Here is a 23,009-nt window from a genome sequence, read left to right as displayed (position 1 = left end):
TTGAAACATTTTTTTGGAGTGTAGTAGACACGGTGTATTAGAAATAGGTGAGACAGTCTCTGTGCTGGGGCTATAGATACCAGAACCCCTCTGTTTAGAATCCTACTCCACTGCTCAGACGTTATCAACTCCAGGTCCCTTTCCCACCTTTCTCTACTCCTGAGCATCCCTGATTGATTTATAGCCCTAGCCCTTAGTTTGTCATATAGCTCTGAGATTAAGCCTTTCGCTGTATTAGTTTGGGCTATTTTGGTGAGAATGGGAGTCTGGATCCTGTCTATCAAATGGGTCTTAAACTGAGTCTGGATGGCGTGCCTAATCTGGAGATATTTGAAGAAGGTTTTATTTGGCATATTGAATTCTTGTCTCAGATCCGAGAATTATTTCATAATGTTACCCTCGTTTAGATGGAGTAGTCGCGTAATTCCATGTCTCTCCCAGATTTTACATTTTCCTACGCCCTCCACTTCTGGCAGGTTTTTATTGTTCCAAAGGGGGGCCAACTCAGTTACCCCAGCGTATCCCATCAGAGCCTTTGTTGTCTGCCACACTTTATTAAGTAATTTTATGGTCGGGCACTTGTGGGCAAATGAGTTTGCCTCCAGGGCTTCTGCCAGTGTTTTATGCGGGGCCCCTGCTAACATTAGTCTAAACCAGTCCTTTCTGGGGTCTGGGATTCCACACCCTGCGATATGTTGTAACTGAGACGCCAGGAAATATATTCTCGGGTGTGGGACCGCCATCCCTCCCTCCTTGACCCGGAGCTGCATGGTCTGCAACCCAATTCTTGCCTGCCCTCCTTTCCACATTAATTCACAAAATAATGTTTCCATTCTTTTGAACCATGTTTGGTTCACCAAGATCGGAGAGTTGTGGAGTACCTATAATATCTGGGGAAGCCAGATCATTTTAACCACTTGCTTACTGGGCACTTAAACACCCCTCCTGCCCAGACCAATTTTCAGCTTTTAGCGCTCTCACACTTTGAATGACAATTACTCAGTCATGCAACACTGTACCCAAATGATTTTTTTGTCCTTTTTTTCATACAAATAGAGATTTCTTTTGGTGGTATTTGATCACCTCTGGGTTTTTTATTTTTTGCGCTATTAATGAAAAAAGACCGAAAATTTTGAAAAAAAATGTTTTTTTCTTAGTTTCTGTGATAAAATTTTGCAAATTATTAATATTTCTTCATAATTTTTGGCCACAATTTATACTGTTACATGTCTTTGGTAAAAATAACCCAAAATTTGGGGAAATTATTTGGTCTGTGTGAAAGTTTTAGAGTCTACAAGCTATAGTGCAAATCATAAAAAATTATCACATCTGATCACACCTGATGTACTGAAGGCCTATCTCATTTCTTGGGACCCTAATAAGCCAGGAAAGTACAAATGCCCCCAAAATAACCAATTTTTGGAAAGTAGACATTCCAAGGTATTTATTAAGAGGCATGGTGAGTTATTTGAAGTTTTTATTTTCTATTTAAAAAAACTCTCAAAATTGTCATTGTAATAGCTTATTTCTCTCACATGGCATGTGTATACCACAAATGACACCCCAAAATACATTCTGCTACTCCTCCTGAGTAGAACGATACCCCATGTGTGAGACTTTTTTACTGCCTGGCCACATACAGAGGCCCAACATGCAGGGAGCGCCATCAGGGGTTTTAGGAGCATAAATTGCACATCTAACTAGTTGACTACCTATTACATTTTTGAAGGCCCTGGAACACCAGGACAATGGAATTACCAACAAACTGACCCGATTTTGGAAAGCTAACACCCCAACGTATAATCTATGAGGCATAATGAGTCTTTTGAATGGTTCATTTTTTTCCAGAAGTTTTTGGAACATGTGGAAAAAAAATGAAAACACATTTTTTTTTTACACAAAGTTGTATGTTTCTAAGATATTTCCAACACATAGCATTTATATAGCAAAAATTACATGCCAAAATACATTCTGCTACTCCTCCTGAGTACAAAGATACCACATGTGTGAGACTTCTACACAGCCTGACCACATACAGAGATCCAACATGCAAGGGACACCGTCAGGTGTTCCAGAGACACATAGCATATATATACCAAGAATTACACCCCAAAATACATTATGCTGAGCAAAGCGTAAACAAAAGATTACCTTTGGTAATAGTAGCGCAGTTCTACACAGCAGGATAGCACTGGTCCAGGCAGCAGGCAGGGACTTGGTCAGCAACGTCCAGGCAGGGATACTGTCCCGTCAGGGTTAGTGCAGGTGGTCAGTTCATGCAACAGGCAGAGGCATGATGGAATAGGTCCTACAGGCAGCAGGCAGAAGTAGGGCCTCGTTCAGGACAGAATGGGGACAGGGGTAGAGGCTTCTCCCACCCAAATCTCTTTGAAGCCTCCGGGCAACCAGACCCTAATCTAGGATGAGAAAACAAAAAAGTTTTCTTCATCCAAAAAAACTTTTCTGGAGCCCCTCACATATGTGAGACCCCTGTGTTCCCACTTGTCCAGTAGCAGGGTACAATATCAGTCCATGAGGCAGGCAAAAACATGGTCAAACAGTCAGAGGTCAGTTCCAGATCAGGCAGAGGCATTACAGAATCGTTAGGCAGAAGAATGATCGAAAAAACAGTCCAGGGTCAGTTCCAGATCAGGCAGAGGTATTACAGAATCGTTAGGCAGAATTGTGGTCAAAAAACGAGCTGGGGTCAGTTCCAGATCAGGCAGAGGTATTACAAAATCATTAGGCAGAATCGTGGTCAAAAAACAAGCCGGGGTCAGTTACAGAGCAGGCAGTGGCATAAGGGGTGTGAAGGTGTGTGAAGGCAGGAACGGAGGATTAATACTTTAGTTTGGTATGGTAACGGCAAAAACATTCAGTTACACAGAGGCCTGGTTGGGAAGGACAATCAGCACAATGGTAAGCTGTGTCTCGTCTGACTCCTTCACTGGCGCATACCTTACATCGTTTTTGACGTCGTCGGCCAGTTTCGGTGGGAGGGATTTTATCGGGAAAATTACGCGTTTGGGGTTTTGGGTGGAGTTGCGGTATATTACAAAAGAATTATATATGTCCAATTGAAAAAAATAAATGGCAACTTTTTTGTACCAATGGTACGTCTGCCTTGTGGCAAGATAGGGTTCAAGCATCTGGTCATTGAAGTCGACCCCCCCATTAACAAATTATAGTCCTGGATACATGTGGGCTTTCGGATGGTGGTGCCACGCCTTCTGCGAATTTCAACGACGGTATCATTGTGGATTGTAGATAACATATAGACATCCCTTCTGTCCTTCCACTTCACCGCCAGAACCGCATTGTTACGCAGACTTGCTGATTCTCCTCTTTTCAGCTTTTTATTCACCAGGCTTTGAGGAAAGCCTTTCCTGTTATTTCTGAGTGTGCCACATGCTGGCGTCTGCTTCCGGTGCAGGTTGTGGAACAGGGGAAGCGAGGTGTAAAAGTTGTCCACGTACAAATGGTATCCTTTTTCTAATAGGGGGTTAATGAATTCCCAAACAATTTTGCCACTTGATCCCAAGTAGTCTGGGCAATTAGGGGGATTCAGCTGGGTGTCCTTGTCTTTGTATACTCTGTAGGCATACAGGTATCCTGTGACTCGGTCACACAATTTGTAGACCTTCACACCATAGCGGGCTCTTTTGCTGGGGATAAATTGTTTTATTTGTAGTCTGCCACTAAATTTGATAAGGGACTCATCCACACAGATGTGTTGGTCCGGGGTATACAATTGGGGGAATTTCTCAGAAAAATAATTCAGTAAGGGTCGAAGTTTGAAAAGCCTGTCATGATCTGGGTGATTTCGGGGATGGCACTGGGTATTGTCGTTGAAATGTAGGAATCTCATGATGGTGAAGTATCGGGAACGTGAAGCACTTTTTGGGTTAAGACCCATACATAATGTGAGGCCTAAAAAAAAATTGAACTCGTCCAACGTAAGGTCTCTCCACTGGAAGGGACAGGCATAATATGACGTGGGATTGTTTTCAACAAATTGCTGTGCAAATAGGTTGCACTGGGCCACAATTCCGGATAGCATGTCCTCTGTGAACATTAGGTTGAAACAATCGATTGGGGTAAAATTCTCCGTGTCCACCTGGATTCCTGGCTGGGCAGTGAAAGGGGGAATGTTGGCTTCTCCTGAAGTAGGAGGAAGCCACAAGGGGTTCTGAAGGGCATAGGGAAGGCTGGCATGGGTCCTTGAAGTTTGTTGCCGAGGCACTGCGGTGCTGGCAGATGGAACTGCGGTGCTGGCAGGTGGCACTGCGGTGCTGGCAGATGGAACTGCGGTGCTGGCAGGTGGCACTGCGGTGCTGGCGGATGGCACTACGGTGCTGGCGGATGGCACTGCAGTGCTGGTGGATGGCACTGCCTCCTCACCAGAACGCCTTCATTTAGCCGGCCGGCTATCTTTCTCTTCTGAGTCACTCAGTGTTGCGCTACTCGTTCCCCTCTCCAATCCAAATAGGTCTGAAACTTTGCCGTTGATTTTGATTTTTGCGCGTGGTTTATTGTATAGAAGTTTAACCCACCTAATAAATGACGAGCCAAATCCAAAGCTTTCTAATACCTTACATAGGTAGGTCCACTCCAGGCTGTCGAATGTTATTAAATGTTTTCTTCAGCTCTGTGTATACAATGGAGCATGGGGGAGCTCATGTCCAAAATGGGGGTGGGAGTGACACAGCCTCAAATCCACAATGGCTCAAAAGTGATATGGTCCAGAAATATTTAGACAGAATAAAGGTGGATAAAGCACCTGGACCTGATGGCATCCATCCACGGATCCTAGGTGAGTTGAGCTCTGTCATTTCAAAGCCACTGTATCTAATATTTTGGGACTCATTAAAGACAGGAATAGTACCACTGGATTGGCGCAGGGCCAATGTGGTGCCCATATTTAAAAAGGGAACAAAGTCTTTACCAAGTAACTATAGACCTGTTAGTCTAACTTCTATAGTTGGGAAGATACTGGAACGTTTAATAAAAGACCACATGGATGAGTTCTTGCTGGAAAAAAACTATTTAAGCAGCAGACAACATGGATTCATGAAAGACAGAAGTTGTCAGACAAACCTGATTTCCTTTTATGAAGAGGTAAGTAAAACCCTGGACAGAGGCGTGGCTGTGGACGTGATATATTTGGATTTTGCAAAATCGTTCGATACAGTTCCGCACACACGGCTCATGTGTAAGGTAAGGTCTACAGGATTGGATATATCAGTTTGTAAATGGATAGAAAACTGGCTGAAAGACAGAATTCAGAGAGTCGTGGTTAATGATTCTTACTCTGAATGGTCCAATGTTATCAGTGGTGTACCCCAAGGTTCAGTGCTGGGACCCTTACTTTTCAATATATTTATAAATGATATTGGGTCTGAGATCAAAAGTAACATTTCTGTCTTTGCAGATGACACCAAGCTATGCAGTGGAATAACGTCCTTGCAGGATGTCTCCAATTTACAAGCCGACCTCAATGCTCTGTCTAATTGGGCGACTAAGTGGCAGATGAGGTTTAATGTAGATAAATGTAAAGTTATGCACTTGGGGGCTAAGAATATGCATGCATCATACATACTAGGGGGAGTACAACTGGGGGGATCTGTAGTGGAGAAGGATCTGGGGGTTTTAGTTGATCATAAGCTCAATAATGGCATGCAATGCCAAGCTGCGGTTTCCAAAGCGAGCAAAGTCCTTTCTTGTATTAAGAGAGGTATGGACTCCAGAGACAGAGATATAATTTTGCCCCTGTACAAATCATTAGTAAGACCTCATCTGGAATATGCAGTTCAGTTTTGGGCACCAGTTCTCAGAAAGGACATCGGAGAACTGGAGAAAGTGCAGAGAAGGGCAACCAAACTGATAAGAGGCATGGAGGAGCTCAGCTATGAGGAAAGATTAGAGGAACTGAATTTATTCACTCTTGAGAAGAGGAGAATAAGGGGGGATATGATCAACATGTACAAATATATAAGAGGTCCATACAGTGAACTTGGTGTTGAGTTATTCACTTTACGGTCAACACTGAGGACAAGGGGGCAAACTTTACGTCTAGAGGAAAAGAGATTTCACCTCCAAATACGGAAAGGTTTCTTCACAGTAAGAGCTGTGAAAATGTGGAACAGACTCCCTCCAGAGGTGGTTCTGGCCAGCTCAGTAGATTGCTTTAAGAAAGGCCTGGATTCTTTCCTAAATGTACAGAATATAACTTGAGTATTAAGATTTGTAGGTAAAGTTGATCCAGGGTAAATCCGATTGCCTCTCGGGGGATCAGGAAGGAATTTTTTCCCCTGCTGTAGCAAATTGGATCATGCTCTGCTGGGGTTTTTTGCCTTCCTCTGGATCAACTGTGGGAATGGAGTTGGGTGTATAGGATTTTACTGTGTTTTTTATTTTTGTTTTTTTATTTTTGTGGTTGAACTGGATGGACTTGTGTCTTTTTTCAACCTGACTAACTATGTAACTATGTAACTATGAATGCCTTAGCAGCATCCAAGACCAGCAATGCTCTAGGGCCCTCGTTATTGGTATTGGTAGGGACCTGTATTTGTTTAAAAATACCCTTCTTATATTAAGGCTTGTTGACCTGTTTGGAATAAATCCTGACTGGTCAGGGTGGATAAGTCTCTCGATACATCCATTTAGGCATGTTGCAAGGACTTTTGCAAGGATTTTTACGTCCGTGCAGAGCAGTGAGATTGGACAATAGGAAGAGGGGTCTAATTGATCTTTTCCCTCTTTATGGATAACAATGATTGTTGCCTCCATCATGGAGGAAGGAAGATGCCCCTCGGAGAAGGCGAATTTCAGAGTGTGCAGTAACTCTGGTAGCAATATATCCCCATATCGCTTATAAATTTCTATTGGGAGCCCATCGGGACCTGGTGATTTATGGTTAGACATCCCTGCCACAGCAAGTTGCAGTTCTTCCAAAGTAACAGGGGATTCCATTTTTTTTTTCATTATCTGACAATTTTGGGAACGGAATTCCCTGGAAAAAAGCTTCCATGCATTCATTTTCTCCCCTAGATTTATATAGGGATTTATAAAAGTCATGGAACATGTGTCTTATCTCCCTTCCTTCAGTTACAATTTCACCTGTGGAACCCTTAATGGCCCCAATATTGGAAGAAGGGGTGTTGGTCCGTACCAGGAGCGACAACACACGCCCCGCCTTCTCCCGCTCGCCAAATTGAGATTGTCTCTGGAAAATTTGTCAGTTCTCGGCCTTCCTCATAGTGGCCATTCTATAGACCTGCTGTTTATCAAGCCATTCTCCTTGTCTACTTGGGGAAGGATTCTCAATGTTGCGTTGTTTGGCTAGCATCACTTCATTCCTGACCTCTTCTTCCCTCTTTCTAGATTCCCTTTGTAGCCTTGCCACCCTTTGTATTAACAAGCCCCTTAAGTATGCCTTCAAGGAGTCCCAGACCACATCAGCCTCTGCTGTACCTATATTAATTTGAACATACTCCTTCAGGCTGTTCAATAGTTCTTGTGGTTCACCGAGTAACTCAAGCCAGTGTGGGCTAATTTTCCACTCCCTTGGGGGTGTTCGCTCATTTTTCCTGATTACTAGTTCTAAGGGTGAGTGGTCTGAGACCCCTCTTGGGCCATACTCTATTTCCTTCACCCTATTCGATAGTGCTTCATTGCCCATAGCCAAATCAATTCTGGACAAGGTGGCATAGGAGCTAGAGAAACAGGAATACTGCCGGGTCTGTGGGTGATGGATACGCCAGATATCTCTTAGCCCTGCCTCCTCCATAAACTGGGCCAACCGGCCTCCTCGTTCAGTATTTAAGTCAGATTTTGGGGGGGAATATATCGTACGCTCTATCAGGGACTTCATTGTAGTCACCCACTGCTATCAGAGGGATATCCGGTTTATCCAACATAAACTCGACTAATTTCTGTAGTACAGAAAAGTTAAAGGGGGGGGGGGGTATATATGTTGACTAATACATAGGACCTGTTCTCGATAGTACAGGACAAAAAGATATACCGTCCCTGTTCGTCTATCCAGCTCTTTTCGCAGGAGAATAACAGCCCTTTCCCCACCAGTATGTTGACCCCCCCCTTGAGTATAAGGAATGTACAGAGTGATAGTGGAACGGTAATTTCCATATACCCAATTGGGCCATAGTATCCCTGGTTAAACTCTTCTCCCTCTCACTCAGCTGCTTGCTCGGACCAAAATCTCTCCTGTTACTTATGGTATTTAAAGTGCTTAGGATGCTTGGGATACCCCCTCCCCTAAGATACCCTCCCCCCACCACCCTCCCCACCCCTCCCCTACTAAGTACACCCCTCCCCTCCCCACCCTAACCCCCCCTTGCCCATTGGGGCTCCCTTTGGGGGCCTCACCTGTGACCTTACCACTCTTACCACTCTTACCCAATCTCATCACATCTACCATACTACTACTGCCCACCACACTCACCCCAGAAAGAATCTCTCCTCACCCCTCCCTTAAAAAAAATGTAAGGCCCCGCTTCCCGGGAAAAACCCTGAAATACTTGTGATTACATGTCCAGCATGTCATTTTATATTAAATCTAAAAAGTGTAAAAGAAATAGTGTCTCAGAGTCCCAATAAGGAGCATTCGATTAACAATTAGCAATGTGTAAAACACAAGTGGAGAAAAAAAGAAAGAGGGCCCCCCCCCCCCAAGTTTAACGCAACGTGCACCATATATATATAAGAATAGTGGCCCAAAGGGCCCAACAAGCTCCCAAAGAGCTCCCAGACCTTGAATACCCAAGTCTAGCACAAAGTGTACCATTGTGATTAAATACAAAGTGAGAGATAATGACTCAAAGCCCAAGAAACAACTTTTCATTAACGTTATTAGCATGTGAAAAAAATAAAATAAAAGAAGGAAAACGGGGGGGGGGGGGCAGAGAAGGAAGGCCTCCTGTACCAGGTTACTAAGTATTAAACCAACGACATATGTGTCATAATTGTGTTCAAACTAGTAACAAAAGAATAGTGCCACACCCCCCAAAAAAGAAAAAAGGGAGAAAAAAAAAGGGGGGGGGGAGGAAAGGCAAATAATCATATAAATAAGTCTTATAAGTCCTTGCGGATGTCATCCAACCATTTTGTCACTTCTCCTGGCGTATTGAAAAAAAAAGTCCTGACCAGTGCTGTAACCCGTAGGCGAGCTGGGTACAATAGAGGATATACCACTTTATGCTGCTGCAGAGTGCGTTTAAGTGGCACAAATTCGGCTCTTCGTTTTTGTAGATCTGGGGAAAAGTCAGGATAAAACGAAACTCTAGCGCCATTATAGATAATATCCCCCTTCTCCCTGGCTTTTTGGAACAAGGTGACTTTGTCGGCATAGTTAAAGAATTTAAAGAGTAAGGATCTAGGGCGCCCACCTGGCTGCGGGGGTTTTGAAGGGACCCTATGGGCTCTTTCAATAGAAAAAAAAGGTGAAAATGTAGCGGTATCAAAGATCTCTTCAAGCCACCCCTCCATAAATTTTATAGTGTCAGGGCCCTCACACCGTTCTGGAAGGCCAATCACACGGATATTACTCCTACGAATTCTGTTTTCCATTTCATCTAATTTGGATGATTGGAGGTTAGTTTTTTCCTGCAACTCTCATACTTTATTCTCCAATGTTACAACCCTTTCCAAAGTATTACTCATATCTTGGGACTGTTCTAAGCACGGGAAACATACGCTACTTTACAGGCATACTATAGACAAACCCCCCCCCCAGGCACGATATTTAAAAGAAAAATTTCACTTTTATTGTTTTACTTTAAGCATTATTAAAATCACTGCTCCCAAAAAACAGCAGGTCCCCAAACACTTATGGCAATAACTTGCATATTAGCCTTTAAAATGAGCAATTTTGATTTTTCACGTTCGTGTCCCATAGACTTTAATGGTTTTCACGTGTTCGACCAAATTTTTTGCCTGTTCACATGTTATGCTGCAAACCGAACCGGGGGGTGTTCGGCTCATCCCTAATATACGGTGATTTGTTTTTGAGTAAATAAATGCAGCAGAATACATTTTGTCTACATTTATGAAGAAAGATTTATTTGTAAAGTTCTATAGCAGAAATTAAAGAAAACAAAAATGTTCAGTATTTTTCCATTTATACTGTATAGTAAAGAAATAAAAACACAATGGCAAACAGATACCACCAAAAGAAAGCTCTGTATTCTGGGAAAAAAAAGATATCAAATACATTTTATGAACAGTTTTATATGACTGAGTAATTGTCAACCAAAATCACAATGCTGAAACTTTAAAAAGATGGACCGGACTTGCTGTCCGGGGAAATGTTTTTATGTTTTAATGCTGTTAAAATCAGCAATGTTTGCTAGAAAATTACTTAGAACCCCCCAAACAGTAGATATTTTCTGAAATCAGAGGCGCTGGAGAATAAAATGGAGGCTCTTGTATGTTTTAAGTCACAAAATATTTATCAAATGCAGATTTTCAGAAAAAAAAAAGATACACAAAATTAATTTTAGCACATATAAAACACAATACATTTTTTGTAAAATATAAGTGATTAGGTTGTGGCTTTGGAATAAATTACTGAAAAATATAAAAAAATTTCCAATGTATTCCCAATAAAAACCCAGGAAATAAAAATATATGTAGCTAAATTTCCTATGAAATGTACCAGTTGCCGACCACCTGAAGTACATATACTGCGGGCGGGTGACAGCTACATGCTAAGTGACATGCCTGTATTACTTAGCACATGTGTACTGGTGTGCAGTGCACCACTACAGTGACCACAAGACACAAATAGCCAGATTCAGAGAGACTTAGGCTGTCGTATCAGTAGATACGCCAGCCTAAGTCAGAATTTGCGTCGGCGCTAATTTAAGCGTATTCTGGTAACCAGATACACTTAAATTAGGCTCAGATACAAGCGGCGTAAGTGTCTTACACCCTCGTATCCTAAAGTGTAATTTTTAGGCTGACCGCTAGGTGGCGCTTCCATTGTGGTCGGCATAGAATATGTAAATCAGTAGATACGCCTATTCACGAACGTACGCCCGGCCGACGCAGTACAGATACGCCGTTTATGTAACGCATTAGCAAGCCTAAAGTTATTCCATCTTATAGATGGAGTAGTAATGTTAAGTATGGCCGCCGTTCCCGCGTCGAAATTCGAAAATTTTACGTTGTTTGTGTAAGTCGTCCGTGAATAGGGATTTACGTTGTTTACGTCCACGTTGAAATCAATAGGCCCGTACGGCGGACTTAGCCGCAATGCACACTGGGAAATGTAGGCGCACGGCGCATGCGCAGTTAAAAAAAAACTCAATCACGTCGGGTCAAGCCTAATTATCATAAAACACGCCCCCTCAGCCAAATTTGAATTAGGCGCCCTTACGCCCGCCCTCTTTAGGCTACGCCGCCGTAAGTTAGCAGGCAAGTACATGAATCATAATGTACTTGCCTGCTAAGTTACGGCGGCGTAGCCTAAATGCCATAAGCTACGCCGCCGCAAGTATGCGCTCGCCATCCTGAATCTAGCTAAACGTATTTCAGCTGCCAGGAACCATCCACTTTATCACAATGTCAACAAAGCTGTTATGAATGAATTTCATTCATAACAGCTGTAAATCCTGTAGTGATTTTCCCACAGCTATTACATGGTATCTGGGCCAGTCACAGCACCCTGTACCATGTGATAGCTGTGGGCCAATCACAACACACAATAGTTATAAACAAAACCCAGTCATGACAGCGCAAAACATCGCTGTAACAGCAAACCAAAGTGTCACAAAGTCTATCCCTGATCAAACCTCCTCCCTCCAATAGTAGTACAGTGTCACTGATGAAAGAATGTAAAACAAAGGAAAAAATTTAAATGTGAAAAAAAATGTAACACAATACATTTTTTTTTTAACATACTGTTCCCAGTCAGTGTCCCCAATCACTGCCTCTTCAGTCATATGATGGCGCTGTACTGCACTGGTGACAGTAAAAGAAAGAAAAATGTGAAGAAAAAAAACTGTTTAATTTCTTAATTTCCACAAAAAATTGTGATGAAACATTACAACTTCAAATAAACTTGCCATGCCTCTTAGGCCTCGTACACACGACCGGATCTGTCCGCTGAAACTGGTCCGCTGACCAGTTTCAGCAGACATGTTTGGTCGTGTGTACGTCCGACCGGACAATTTTCCGGCGGATCGGACAGGTTTCCAGCGGACAAATGTTTCTTAGCATGCTAAGAAACATGTCCGCTAGAGGCCTGTCCGTCGGACATGTTCGGTCGTCTGTACGACTCACCGGACATGTCCGCTCGGCCGAAAGCCCTCGCATGCGTCGAAGTGATTCGATGCATACGTGGAAGCATTGACCTTCCAGGGTCGCGCACATCGTCGCGGCGATGGCGCGGCCACGTCACCGCGTATCCTGTCCGCGCGGATTTTGGTTTGATGGTGTGTACAGACATCAAACCGAAATCTCCCAGCGGACATGTCCGATGAAAACGGTCCGGCGGACCGTTTACATCGGACTGTCCCCTCGTGTGTACGAGGCCTTACTAAATACCTCAGACCTTTTGTGTACATTCCAAAAATTGGTCCTTTGGTGGGGTATTTGTACTGTCCCGGCATTTTAGGGGCCCCAAGAAATTAGATAGGCCATCAGTACATGAGGATGGATCCATTTTTAAATATACCAAAGCTTGTAGATGCTATAACTTTCACACAAACCAATTAATATGCATTTTTTTTTACATTTAGTAGAATTAATTTTGGTCAAACTTTATGAAGAAATTTTATTGGATATGTTTTATAGCAGAAAGTAGAAAATAGTGTTTTTTTTATTTTATTTTTTTCATTAATATAATAAAAAATAAGTAGCACTGTGCCAAATGGCAAAAAGAAAATGCTCTGGTCATGAAGGGTGTAAAACCTTCCGGAGGTAAGGTAGTTAAGGCCTTTTAGTCCCGAAAATCGGATGATTTGTACATTTGGGTAGACTACAAATGCTAAATGTATAATGTGCAGAACTGAGACATTGCCAAGAATTAAACGCTCTGGGACTCAAAGCAAAGGGTTTAGGGCAGAGGTTTCCAAACTGAGGCCCGGGGGCCGGATGTGGCCCTTTGCTTACCTTTATCAGGCCCTTGGGACACTATTCCTCTTGAAGATATGAGACAGTATTTCTTCTACACTAACAATGGGGCATAATTGCCATCACTGATACCAACAATGGGGCACTACTATTCCTACCATTGACCCCAAGAATGGGGCACTATTCCTTCCACTGACACCAACTACAGGGCCCTACTCCTTCCAATGACACCAATGATGGGGCACTATTTATTCCCCTAATACCAACAATGGGGCAATATTCCTCCCACTATCACCAGTGATGGGGGATTCTTTAACCCCATTGACGCCAGGACATTGTCCTATTATATTGGCTACAGTCCGGCCCTCTTAAGGTCTTGAAGGACAGTAAACTGGCCCTTTATTCAGAAAGTTCGGAGAACCCTGGTTTAGGGAGAAAAAGGCCCGGGACTAAAATGGTTAATGATAGATTGGGCAAAATCAATAATAACATACATAGTGCATAGTTACACTTAACATCACACAATGTTTCCAGGGTCAAAAAGTGTTCACAATAAAAAAAGTCTACAAAAAAAAAAAAGGATCTGCTACCCCTTTAATAACTTCTTCCAGAGTTTCCTCACCGCAGCTGAAGCTTGTGAATCCTCTGATGTTTGATTATCCTGGAATTAACTGTAAAAGTTTTCTCACATTCAGAACATTGAAATGGCTTCTCTCCAGTGTGAATCCTCTGGTGTGTGATCAGAACTGACTTCCATGTAAAAGCTTTGTCACATTCAGAACACTTATATGGCTTCTCCTCAATGTGAATTTTCTGATGTCTGTTAAGCCCTTCCTTGTCTGTAAAAGCTTTGTCAAATTCAGAACACTCATAGGGCCTCTCTCCAGTGTGAGTCATCTGGTGTCTGATAAGTTCTTTCTTCTCTGTGAAAGTTTTTTTTACATTCAGAACACTCATACCGCTTCTTTCACATGTGAATCATCTGGTGACTGATAAGGTGTGACTTTGTTTTATAAGCTTTGTTACATTCAGAACACTGATACGGCTTCTCTCCCGTGTGAACCCTCTGGTGTGTGATAAGATCTTTCTTTGTTGTAAAAGATTTGCCACATTCAGAACACTCATATGACTTCTCTCCAGTGTGAATCTTCTGGTGTGTGATAAGATTTGACTTGTGTGTAAAAGCTTTGTCACATTCAGAACATTGATATCGCTTCTCTCCAGTGTGAGTCTTCTGGTGTGTGATAAGACTTGATTTCTGTGTAAAAGTTTTATCACATTCAGAACACTGAAAAGGTTTCTCTCCAGTGTGAACCCTCTGGTGTATAATAAGCTCTTTCTTGGTATAAAAAGCTTTGTCACATTCAGAACATTGATATGGCTTCTCTCCAGTGTGAATCTTCTGGTGTGTGATAAGATTTAACTTATATGTAAAAGCTTTGTCACATTCAGAACATTGATATGGCTTCTCTCCAGTGTGAGTCATCTGGTGTTTGATAAGACTTGATTTCTGTGTAAACGTTTTATCACATTCAGAACACTGAAAAGGTTTCTCTCCAGTGTGAACCCTCTGGTGTATAATAAGCTCTTTCTTGGTATAAAAAGCTTTGTCACATTCAGAACACTGAAAGGGTTTCTCTCCAGTGTGACCCCTCTGGTGTATGATAAGCTCTTTCTTGGTATAAAAAGCTTTGTCACATTCAGAACACTGATATGGCTTCTCTCCAGTGTGAATCTTCTGGTGTCTGATAAGACTTGACTTATATGTAAAAGCTTTGTCACATTCAGAACATTGATATCGCTTCTCTCCAGTGTGAACCTTCTGGTGTGTGATACGTTTTGCCTCCATTGTAAAACCTTTATCCCATTGCAAACAAGAAATATCTTCTGAAAGGACTCCTCTTATGTATACATGGGTTGGACTTTATTGTAAAGCCATTGTCACTTCCAGGACACTGAAATTACTTTTCTCTTGTTGTCCTCTGAGAATGGATCAATCTTGAAGAGGCTCCAAAACACTTACAACATTTAGACCACTGATATGTCTTGAATCCTGAGTGAATCTTCCAGTGAATTGCAAAAAAGACTTTCCGACACTCATATGGCTCGTTTCTCATCTGACTTATTTTTTAAGACAAGCCTGTCCAAAAAGTCGGTTCATCAATCCACCTATACAGGAAAAAAAAAAGTCAGAATTCTATATAAAGGATAAAATAAAGTTACTTTCTATGTTTTACATTCATTATTAAATATATCTTATATATAGAAGGAATATGTACAATATTATACATGTTTAAATATTTGTATTCTATTTTATTAAGGACAATCTATTATTCCCATTGGCTGGTAAAATTGAGAATTTATTACAATTTCCTGCACGAGAATCTAATTTCTTTGTTCTAATTTAGAGCATTGTACTGCATAGTGATGGGGGGGGGGGTGCTTGGGATTGACTTGTGGGCACCTTTCGCAAATTCATTTAAAAATCCAAACATTGCCGATGTAAATATAAACCCCATTGAAGTCAATAGGAGGCAAATTCTGAAATCCCAAGTTACACTCACCAGTAACGTCTTTTCCAGAAGTCTTTCAAGACAACATCTGAGAGAGAGAGAAGACTCCTCCTCCCATTCCCAGGAAACACTGCATCTCCTAATCTTTTAAATGGATTGTATCCAGCTAGCCCCTCAGTTCATTCAGATTATCTTTGGCCCAGTGCTGGGACAAGGTTATCCAGGACCTGGGGCTAAAATGGAAAACTGCCCCCCAGTCTATCATCCCCACCAATCCCCGATCCCTGTTAAGTAAAGAAGAGGGCAGGTTAATATACCTGCATGTGCCAAAATATTTGTAATGTTTGTAATATAATATTGCATAGTAACACAGGGGGGTAGTTTCAGATAGATTTGCGGATCTTTAGATCCGTGTAATCTATCTGATTTAAGATCCGCCGGCGCAAATTTGAGAGGCTAGTACAGTATTCAGAAATCACTTACCTCAAAACTTGCGCCGGCGGATCGGAAATCCCCCGGCGGAATTCAAATTCCACGGCTAGGGGGAGTGTAGTATTTAAATCAGGTGCATCCCCGCGCCGATTTAAATGAGCATGCGCCGCCGGCTAAATTTCCCAGCGTGCATTGTTCCAAATGGCGTCGCTAGGACGTCATTGGTTTTGGCGTGAACGTAAATGACCTCAATCAGTATTTGCGACTGACTTACGCAAACGACGTAAAAATTCAAAACTCGGCGCGGGAACGACGTCCATACTTAACATTGGCTGCGCCTCCTAATAGCAGGAGCAACGTTACGACGAAAACGACTTACGCAAACGACGTAAAAAACTACCGCCGGGCGCACGTACGTTTGTGAATCGGCGTAAGTAGGTAATTTTCATACTCTACGCTGAAAACTACGGGAGCGCCACCTAGCGGCCAGCGTGAGAATGCACCCTAAGATACGACGGCGTAAGAGACTTATGCCAGTCGTATCTTAGGCTAATGTCAGCGTATCTAGCTTTCTGAATACAAAAAGTAGTTACGCCGGCGCAGATTTGAATTTACGCAGCGTATCTATGGATACGCCGGCGTAAATTCTATCTGAATCTACCCCAATATTTTTTACATCAGCCGACTGCAGACTTTAGCCCACTGTCAGCTGAATACAGGTCATAGGAGTGCAGAAATAAGTGCACTCTGATGACCTACAGGGGTCCTTACACATGGGTATTCCATTCAGGTCCTCCTCTCATTTTTTCAGGAGGACCTGATTGAAAGGTCCATGTAGCCCTATTAGGGGGACCTGATCAGAAGGTCCATGCAGCCCAATCAGGGGGACCAGATCGGAAGGTCCATGCAGCCCAATCAGGGGGACCTAATTGGAAGGTCCATGCAGCCCTATCAGGAGGACCTGATCGGAAGGTCCATGCAGCCCAATCAGGGGGACCTGATCGGAATGTCCATGCAGCCCTATTAGGGGGACCTGATCGGAAGGTCCATGCAGCCCTATTAGGGGGATCTGATAGGAAGGTCCATGAAGCCCTATGGACAGGCTGATGTAAATGGACTGTTTGCACCTCCCTAGCTCTGAATCCTTCCAGGTCTGGGGGGATTTTTTTTAAATCATGTCCTCTTCCATTTATCTGGACCTAAATGTGACACATCGGAGAAAGCCTGATGTAAACAGACAGTAAATAGACACTGGAGTCTGTTTTCATCCAGCCGCCCATAGAGCTGTCACAGGTCCTCCTGTGTCTCCTCCCACAAACAGAAACGGGGACAGATGTAAAAAACTGACATCCATCCTGTTCAGCTCTGATTCAGGAAGGGATCTGCTCATGGATCCTCTGCTGATTGAAGTGGGATCCGTTCCATTTCAGAGGATCCTTAGGGCTTGTTCACACATGTGTCTGGGGGAAGTAAAACCAGGTGATTGAGCCATGGTCTTACTGACCCCCTGTCTGAACACTAAACATACAACTGCTACCAGCTGTACACATGCGCCGGCCACGGTGCTGTGCTTAAACAGAATGTTGCTGCCACTGAATGTGATAATGCAGTTCAATGGGGCTGCACCGCAACCGCTCTGCATGTGACTGTAGAGGGGTAGTACTGCAATGATCAGGTTAGGGGCCCATTCACACCAGGAAATGCATGGGAATCGCATGGGAATGCTGTGCGGTTCCGATGCAATTTATATGCAGTTCTGTGCAGTGTGATTTCTGCCCCATTCATTTTGAATGACCTTAAAATCGCACTGCACCAAAAGTATTGCATGTACTACTTTTTTGAGATGCATGACAACCACATTGCATGCTACCATGTGATCTGGTGTGGGTAAACACATTGGAGTGTCGTTATGGGCAGTGTGATTGGAATGCGGGAAGATCACACAGGAACGCGGCTTTTCCCGCACTGCATTCTAGTGTGAATGGGCCCTGAATCAGGCGATGAGGGGGCAACATATCACCTCCTCTCCAACAGTTCTGGAAAAGGATCCAAGCATGAATCACTTTTCATAGGAGCAACAGTCACACACTATAGCTGGCCATAGACAGATCAAAATTTGGCTTGGTAGAATCCGGATGAATTTCTATCCATCTATAGGCAGGCTGGTTGTACTAAAGTTGATTTATCAACAAGCCAGTCTGTTTTTTTTTTTTGGATGATCACTGCCGCAGGGTATATTCATTAGCAATAATCATTGTATAAATAAATAAATATTCCTGCGTTTATTCCTGCGTTTATCCCTCCACCTCTCAATGTGAATAAACAAAGCAAGCCTAGCCGTTGATTGGCTAGGTTGGACGGATTGATAGCAGCACAGCCATTGGCTGGTGCTGTTGTCAATCACATCCCCGGGGGGGCGGGGCCAAGTGATACATTCGGTGGCTATGGCCGCTGCTGTATCACGGGTGCGCAGAGGTGGAGCTATGACAGCCAGGGACCCCAGAAGACGTGGATCGGGCCCACTGTGTGAAAAATTACCCACACAGTGGAGGTAAGTATAACATGTTTTTTTTTTTTTGTTTTTTTTCTATCTTAGTGTCGTATTAATAAACCGTTATTAAAAGTAGGTGCGCCATCTAATACATGTGTAACGCCTTTCCAGACTCTGGGAGGTTACCATTTCCTGGTGCTGGACAACGTGTTTCTGAGGCTTCGTTCGGTCAGAGGGAGAGCGGGGGAGAAGGTGGCCGGCTGACCGATGCCTTTAAAAATGTTTTACTCCTCAGCACCCAGGGCTGAGAGGTTCAAGCAACCATTGGCAGCATTTGCATTATATGGTGCAGGAATATCTAGGGGCAAGAGCAGACTTGGAGACATTTCCAACAGAGCATCCACTGGGTTACTGGCTCTTGAGGGTGGACCATTGGCCAGAACTTGATCAATATGCAATCAAGCTACTGACCTGTCCTACAACCAGAGGGGTAGATTCAGGTAGTTTTGCGCAGTTTTTACGGAGGCGCAGCGCACCGTTTTGCCGCTGCGCCTCCACAAATTACCTGCACTACCCTTGATTCACGGAGCAGTAGCTCCGTAAATTGCGTGGGCGCTCCGGCAAAATGCCCGGCATAAGCGCACGCAATTTAAATGATCCCGTAGGGGCGTGGATCATTTAAATTAGGCGCGTTCCCGCGCCGAGCGTAGTGCGCATGCTCCGTCGGGAAACTTTCCCGATGTGCATTGCGGTAAATGACGTCGCAAGGACGTCATTTGCTTCAAAGTGAACGTGAATGGCGTCCAGCGCCATTCACGATTCACTTACGCAAACGACGTAAATTTCAAATTTTGCGACGCGGGGAACGACGGGTATACGTAGCATTGGCTGCCCCTGCTAATAGCAGGGGCAGCCTTACACAAAAACCGACGTACGCAAACGACGTAAACTGCGTACGCAGGGCTCGCGTAGGGTTGTGAATCGGCGTTAGTATGCAATTTGCATACTATACGCTGACCACAACGGGAACGCCACCTAGCGGCCTGCGTAAGAATGCAGCCTAAGATATGACGGCATAAGGAGCCTTATGCCAGTCATTTCTTAGGCTGCAGTCGGCGTAACGAGGTTCCTGAATCAGGAGCATTCGTAACGCCGGCGCAAGTAAGCAATTGCGCTGCGTAACTATGGTTACGCAGACGCAATTGCTCTTTGAATCTACCCCAGAGTTCTTTCTGACCACACATTAAGTGCTGCTGGAGGGTTTGTAAATGATCAAAGAGTGTGCCTGTCCACAGACTCCATGATAGGCTCACATTCATAAAATGAATCAGTCCTGGATCAGCAGCTATCAAGCACCTGATGCTGATTTAACTGATTAAATTTGCTAGGGACCTGGGATCCCTTGAAGACTGCCTATCCTATTCCTGAATCCTGATGCTAGCTTCCAACAATATTTTAGGTTTAGGGCACCACCACCACCCAAGGCCTAATTTGTCTGCCCTGTTTAACAGGGGCATGTAATTACAATGTTTTAAATAATTTTTAACAGCAGGGCCCTTTCCTGCACCCAAAAAGAGTAACTGTGAGGGATTACAATTGTTTGGTACCACCAACACCTAATGCCGCGTACAGACGGTCGTTTTTTGTGATGAAAAAAAAACGACGTTTTTGAAAACGTCATTTAAAATGATCGTGTGTGGGAGAAAACGTCGTTTTATGTCTTCTGAAAAACTACAAAAAAAAATTCGAACATGCTCGAATTTTTTGTGTCGTTTTTCAAAACGTCGTTTTTTGTTTCACAGAAATTGACCGTGTGTACCAAAAAACGACGTTTAAAACGACGTTTTTAAACCCGCGCATGCCCAGAAGCTAGTTTCAATGGAAAAAAGTGGTGAAACGTAACCGCGCTTTGCTAGAGCATTGTGAAAAAACGATGGTGTGTAGGCAACGTCGTTTTTGAAAATGATGTTTCAAAAACGTTGTTTTATTTCATGATTTAAAACGTCGGTTTTTTTTTATCACAAAAAACGACCGTCTGTACGCGGCATAAGGCCCAATTTTTCTGCAGAGTATATAGTGCAGTGTACAATATATAATACAGTGTATTGAAGCCCTTTGGGTCTGGTATAGATTTTAAGGGGAACTCCACACCATTTTTTTTAAAAACAGCGTTGGGTTCCCCCAAAATCCAAAACCTGACCCTTTGGGTCTGGTATGGTTTTTAAGGGGAACTCCACCGCCAAAATTGAAAAATTTAACAAGAGGGACCCCAGATCCCACCCCCCTATATGAATAGGTATGGGGTACATTGTGGGAGGTGCTCTGTGTTGTACTCTCGCCTCCTGTCAGAAGAGCGCTCCTCCATACAGCACATGAGGACAGGATCGCTGTTAGTGCAAATCGCATTGCACTGTACACACACAGTTTTATTACCGCCCCCCATCCACATTTCCTGCTTCTGGCAGGTGGGCACCCCTTGGAGGAGATAGGGGGTGACAATCAAACTGTGTGTGTACAGAGCAATGCAATCTGAGTGATCCTGTCTCATGTGCGGTATGGATGAACACTCTCTGACAGCGACGGTGAGAGCACAACACAGCACACCTCCTCCTGGCTTTGTAGTGACTTGTGGTGACTTCCTCCTGTAAGTTGGCGGAGGGGGATGGATGACTATCTGTACTGGGAAATGTAATGGGGATTTGGGGAGCGGGATATGTTCAAGAAGGAAAAATGGGGGGGGGGAAGTGCTAGGAGCAGGGTTGAGGGTGTTGAGCCAAGATAGGGGATGTTTGTGCTAGGAGGGGGTGGGAGATTAGTGCTGGGGGGGATTTGGGTGGGGGGGGGGGGGTTTGGTAATTTAGAGGGGGTTGTGCTAGGAGGAGGGATTTGTGAGAATTTTTCCTAGGAGGGGGACTGAAGAAAGATTTGTGCTGGGAGATGGGGGGTTGTGCCAGGAGGGGGTGGGGGAATGTTGGCTTATAGGTGGAATTGGAGGGGATTTTAGCTGGGAAGGGGGATTTGGAGGAGAAGATTTGTGCTAGGAGGGGGAATTGAGGTGGGATTTGAGCTGGGGGGGCAAAGATTTGTACTGGGAGGGGGATTTGAACTGGAGTTGGTGGAATATGTACTGTACATTATTGTTTGGGGAGAATTTTGGCTTGAAGTTGGAATTTATTAGCCGGATTCAGAAAGACTTACGACGGCGTATCAGTAGATACGCCGTCGTAAGTCCGAATGAGCGCCGTCATATATTCAAGCATATTCTGGAAACCAGATACGCCTAAATTTGGCCAAGATACGACCGACGTAAGTCTCCTACGCCGTTGTATCTTGGCTGCCTATTTACGCTGGCCGCTAGGGGCATGTACGTGGATTTACGCGTCGAATATGTAAATGAGCAAGATACGCCAATTCACGAACATACGTAACGCCCGTCGCATGTAAGCTACGCCGTTTACGTTAGACATACGCCGGCGTAAAGATAACCACCAAAAAGATGGCGCAGGCCTATGCAAGGTATGGACGACGGAACAGCCGTCATATTTTACGTCGTTTGCGTAAGTGTACGTGAATGGGGCTGGGTGTAGGTTACGTTCACGTCAAAAGCATTGAGTATTTGCGACGTGATTCTGAGCATGTGCGCGCATGCGCCGTACCAACGGCCCTCATTTACATGGGGTCACGGCTAATTTAAATGAAGCCCGCCCACTACATGCCTACTTTGAATTAGGCGGGGTTACGCCGGGCCATTTGCGCTACGCCCACGTAACTTAGGGAGCAAGTGCTTCGTGAATACTGGCCTTGCCTCACTATGTTACGTCAGCGTAGTGCAAATGGGATGCGCTACGCCGAACTAAAGATGCGCCCGTCTCTGTGAATCTGGCTATATGTGTTTTTTTTTATGTATGATGGAATGTTTGTGTCCACTAATAATGATTTTCATGTATTTTTACTGAAAATATTGTTTTGATATTGTTGCGGGGGGCATCAGGTAGGCTGTACGGGGCCCCACAATATCTAACAGTGGCCTTGCCACCAGTGGTGGCCCGTCCATTAGGGTCGCGCGGGCGATGCCCCCCCTATCCATGCATTCGGCCCCCTAATCTACATTTGGTGGGGCCGGAAGCATGGATTTTAATGGGGGGGGTGGAGGAAGCGATTAGAGCCTGAGGGTCTAATAGGCTTTAAAAAAGGGTGGGCGTGTGGTGCAGAGCATTGCTCTCTGAGTCCACTCAATTGTGTCATAATAGCAAATTAATATTCTCAATTGTCACACTGATCCTCCGCCCGTCCAATCAGGAAGCGGGTTGTGAGAACCGTTACCCAATTGCCTGAAAGGACAAGCAATCTTATTGGACGCCTAGGCAGAGGAGACTCCCCCTTTGCCACGCTGCCCACCTGGAACTTAGATGGGGTAAGTGCTGGACAACTGACCGACCACGAGACCCAACCGAGTGGGAGCCGTTGCCACTGCCTGC

At 44.0% G+C, this 23,009-nt stretch overlaps 1 pseudogene; it reads right to left on the bottom strand.

Annotated features, from left to right (window-relative positions):
• Positions 1-12,885: 12,885 nt before the first annotated feature.
• On the bottom strand, positions 12,886-15,260 carry LOC120928401 (annotated as a pseudogene).
• Between the last annotated feature and the right edge of the window lie 7,749 nt (positions 15,261-23,009).

The sequence above is a fragment of the Rana temporaria genome, chromosome 2 (genome assembly GCF_905171775.1).
Source record: "Rana temporaria chromosome 2, aRanTem1.1, whole genome shotgun sequence".
In the NCBI taxonomy this organism is placed as follows: Eukaryota; Metazoa; Chordata; class Amphibia; order Anura; family Ranidae; genus Rana; species Rana temporaria.
This window is presented reverse-complemented; position numbering and strand designations above follow the sequence as displayed.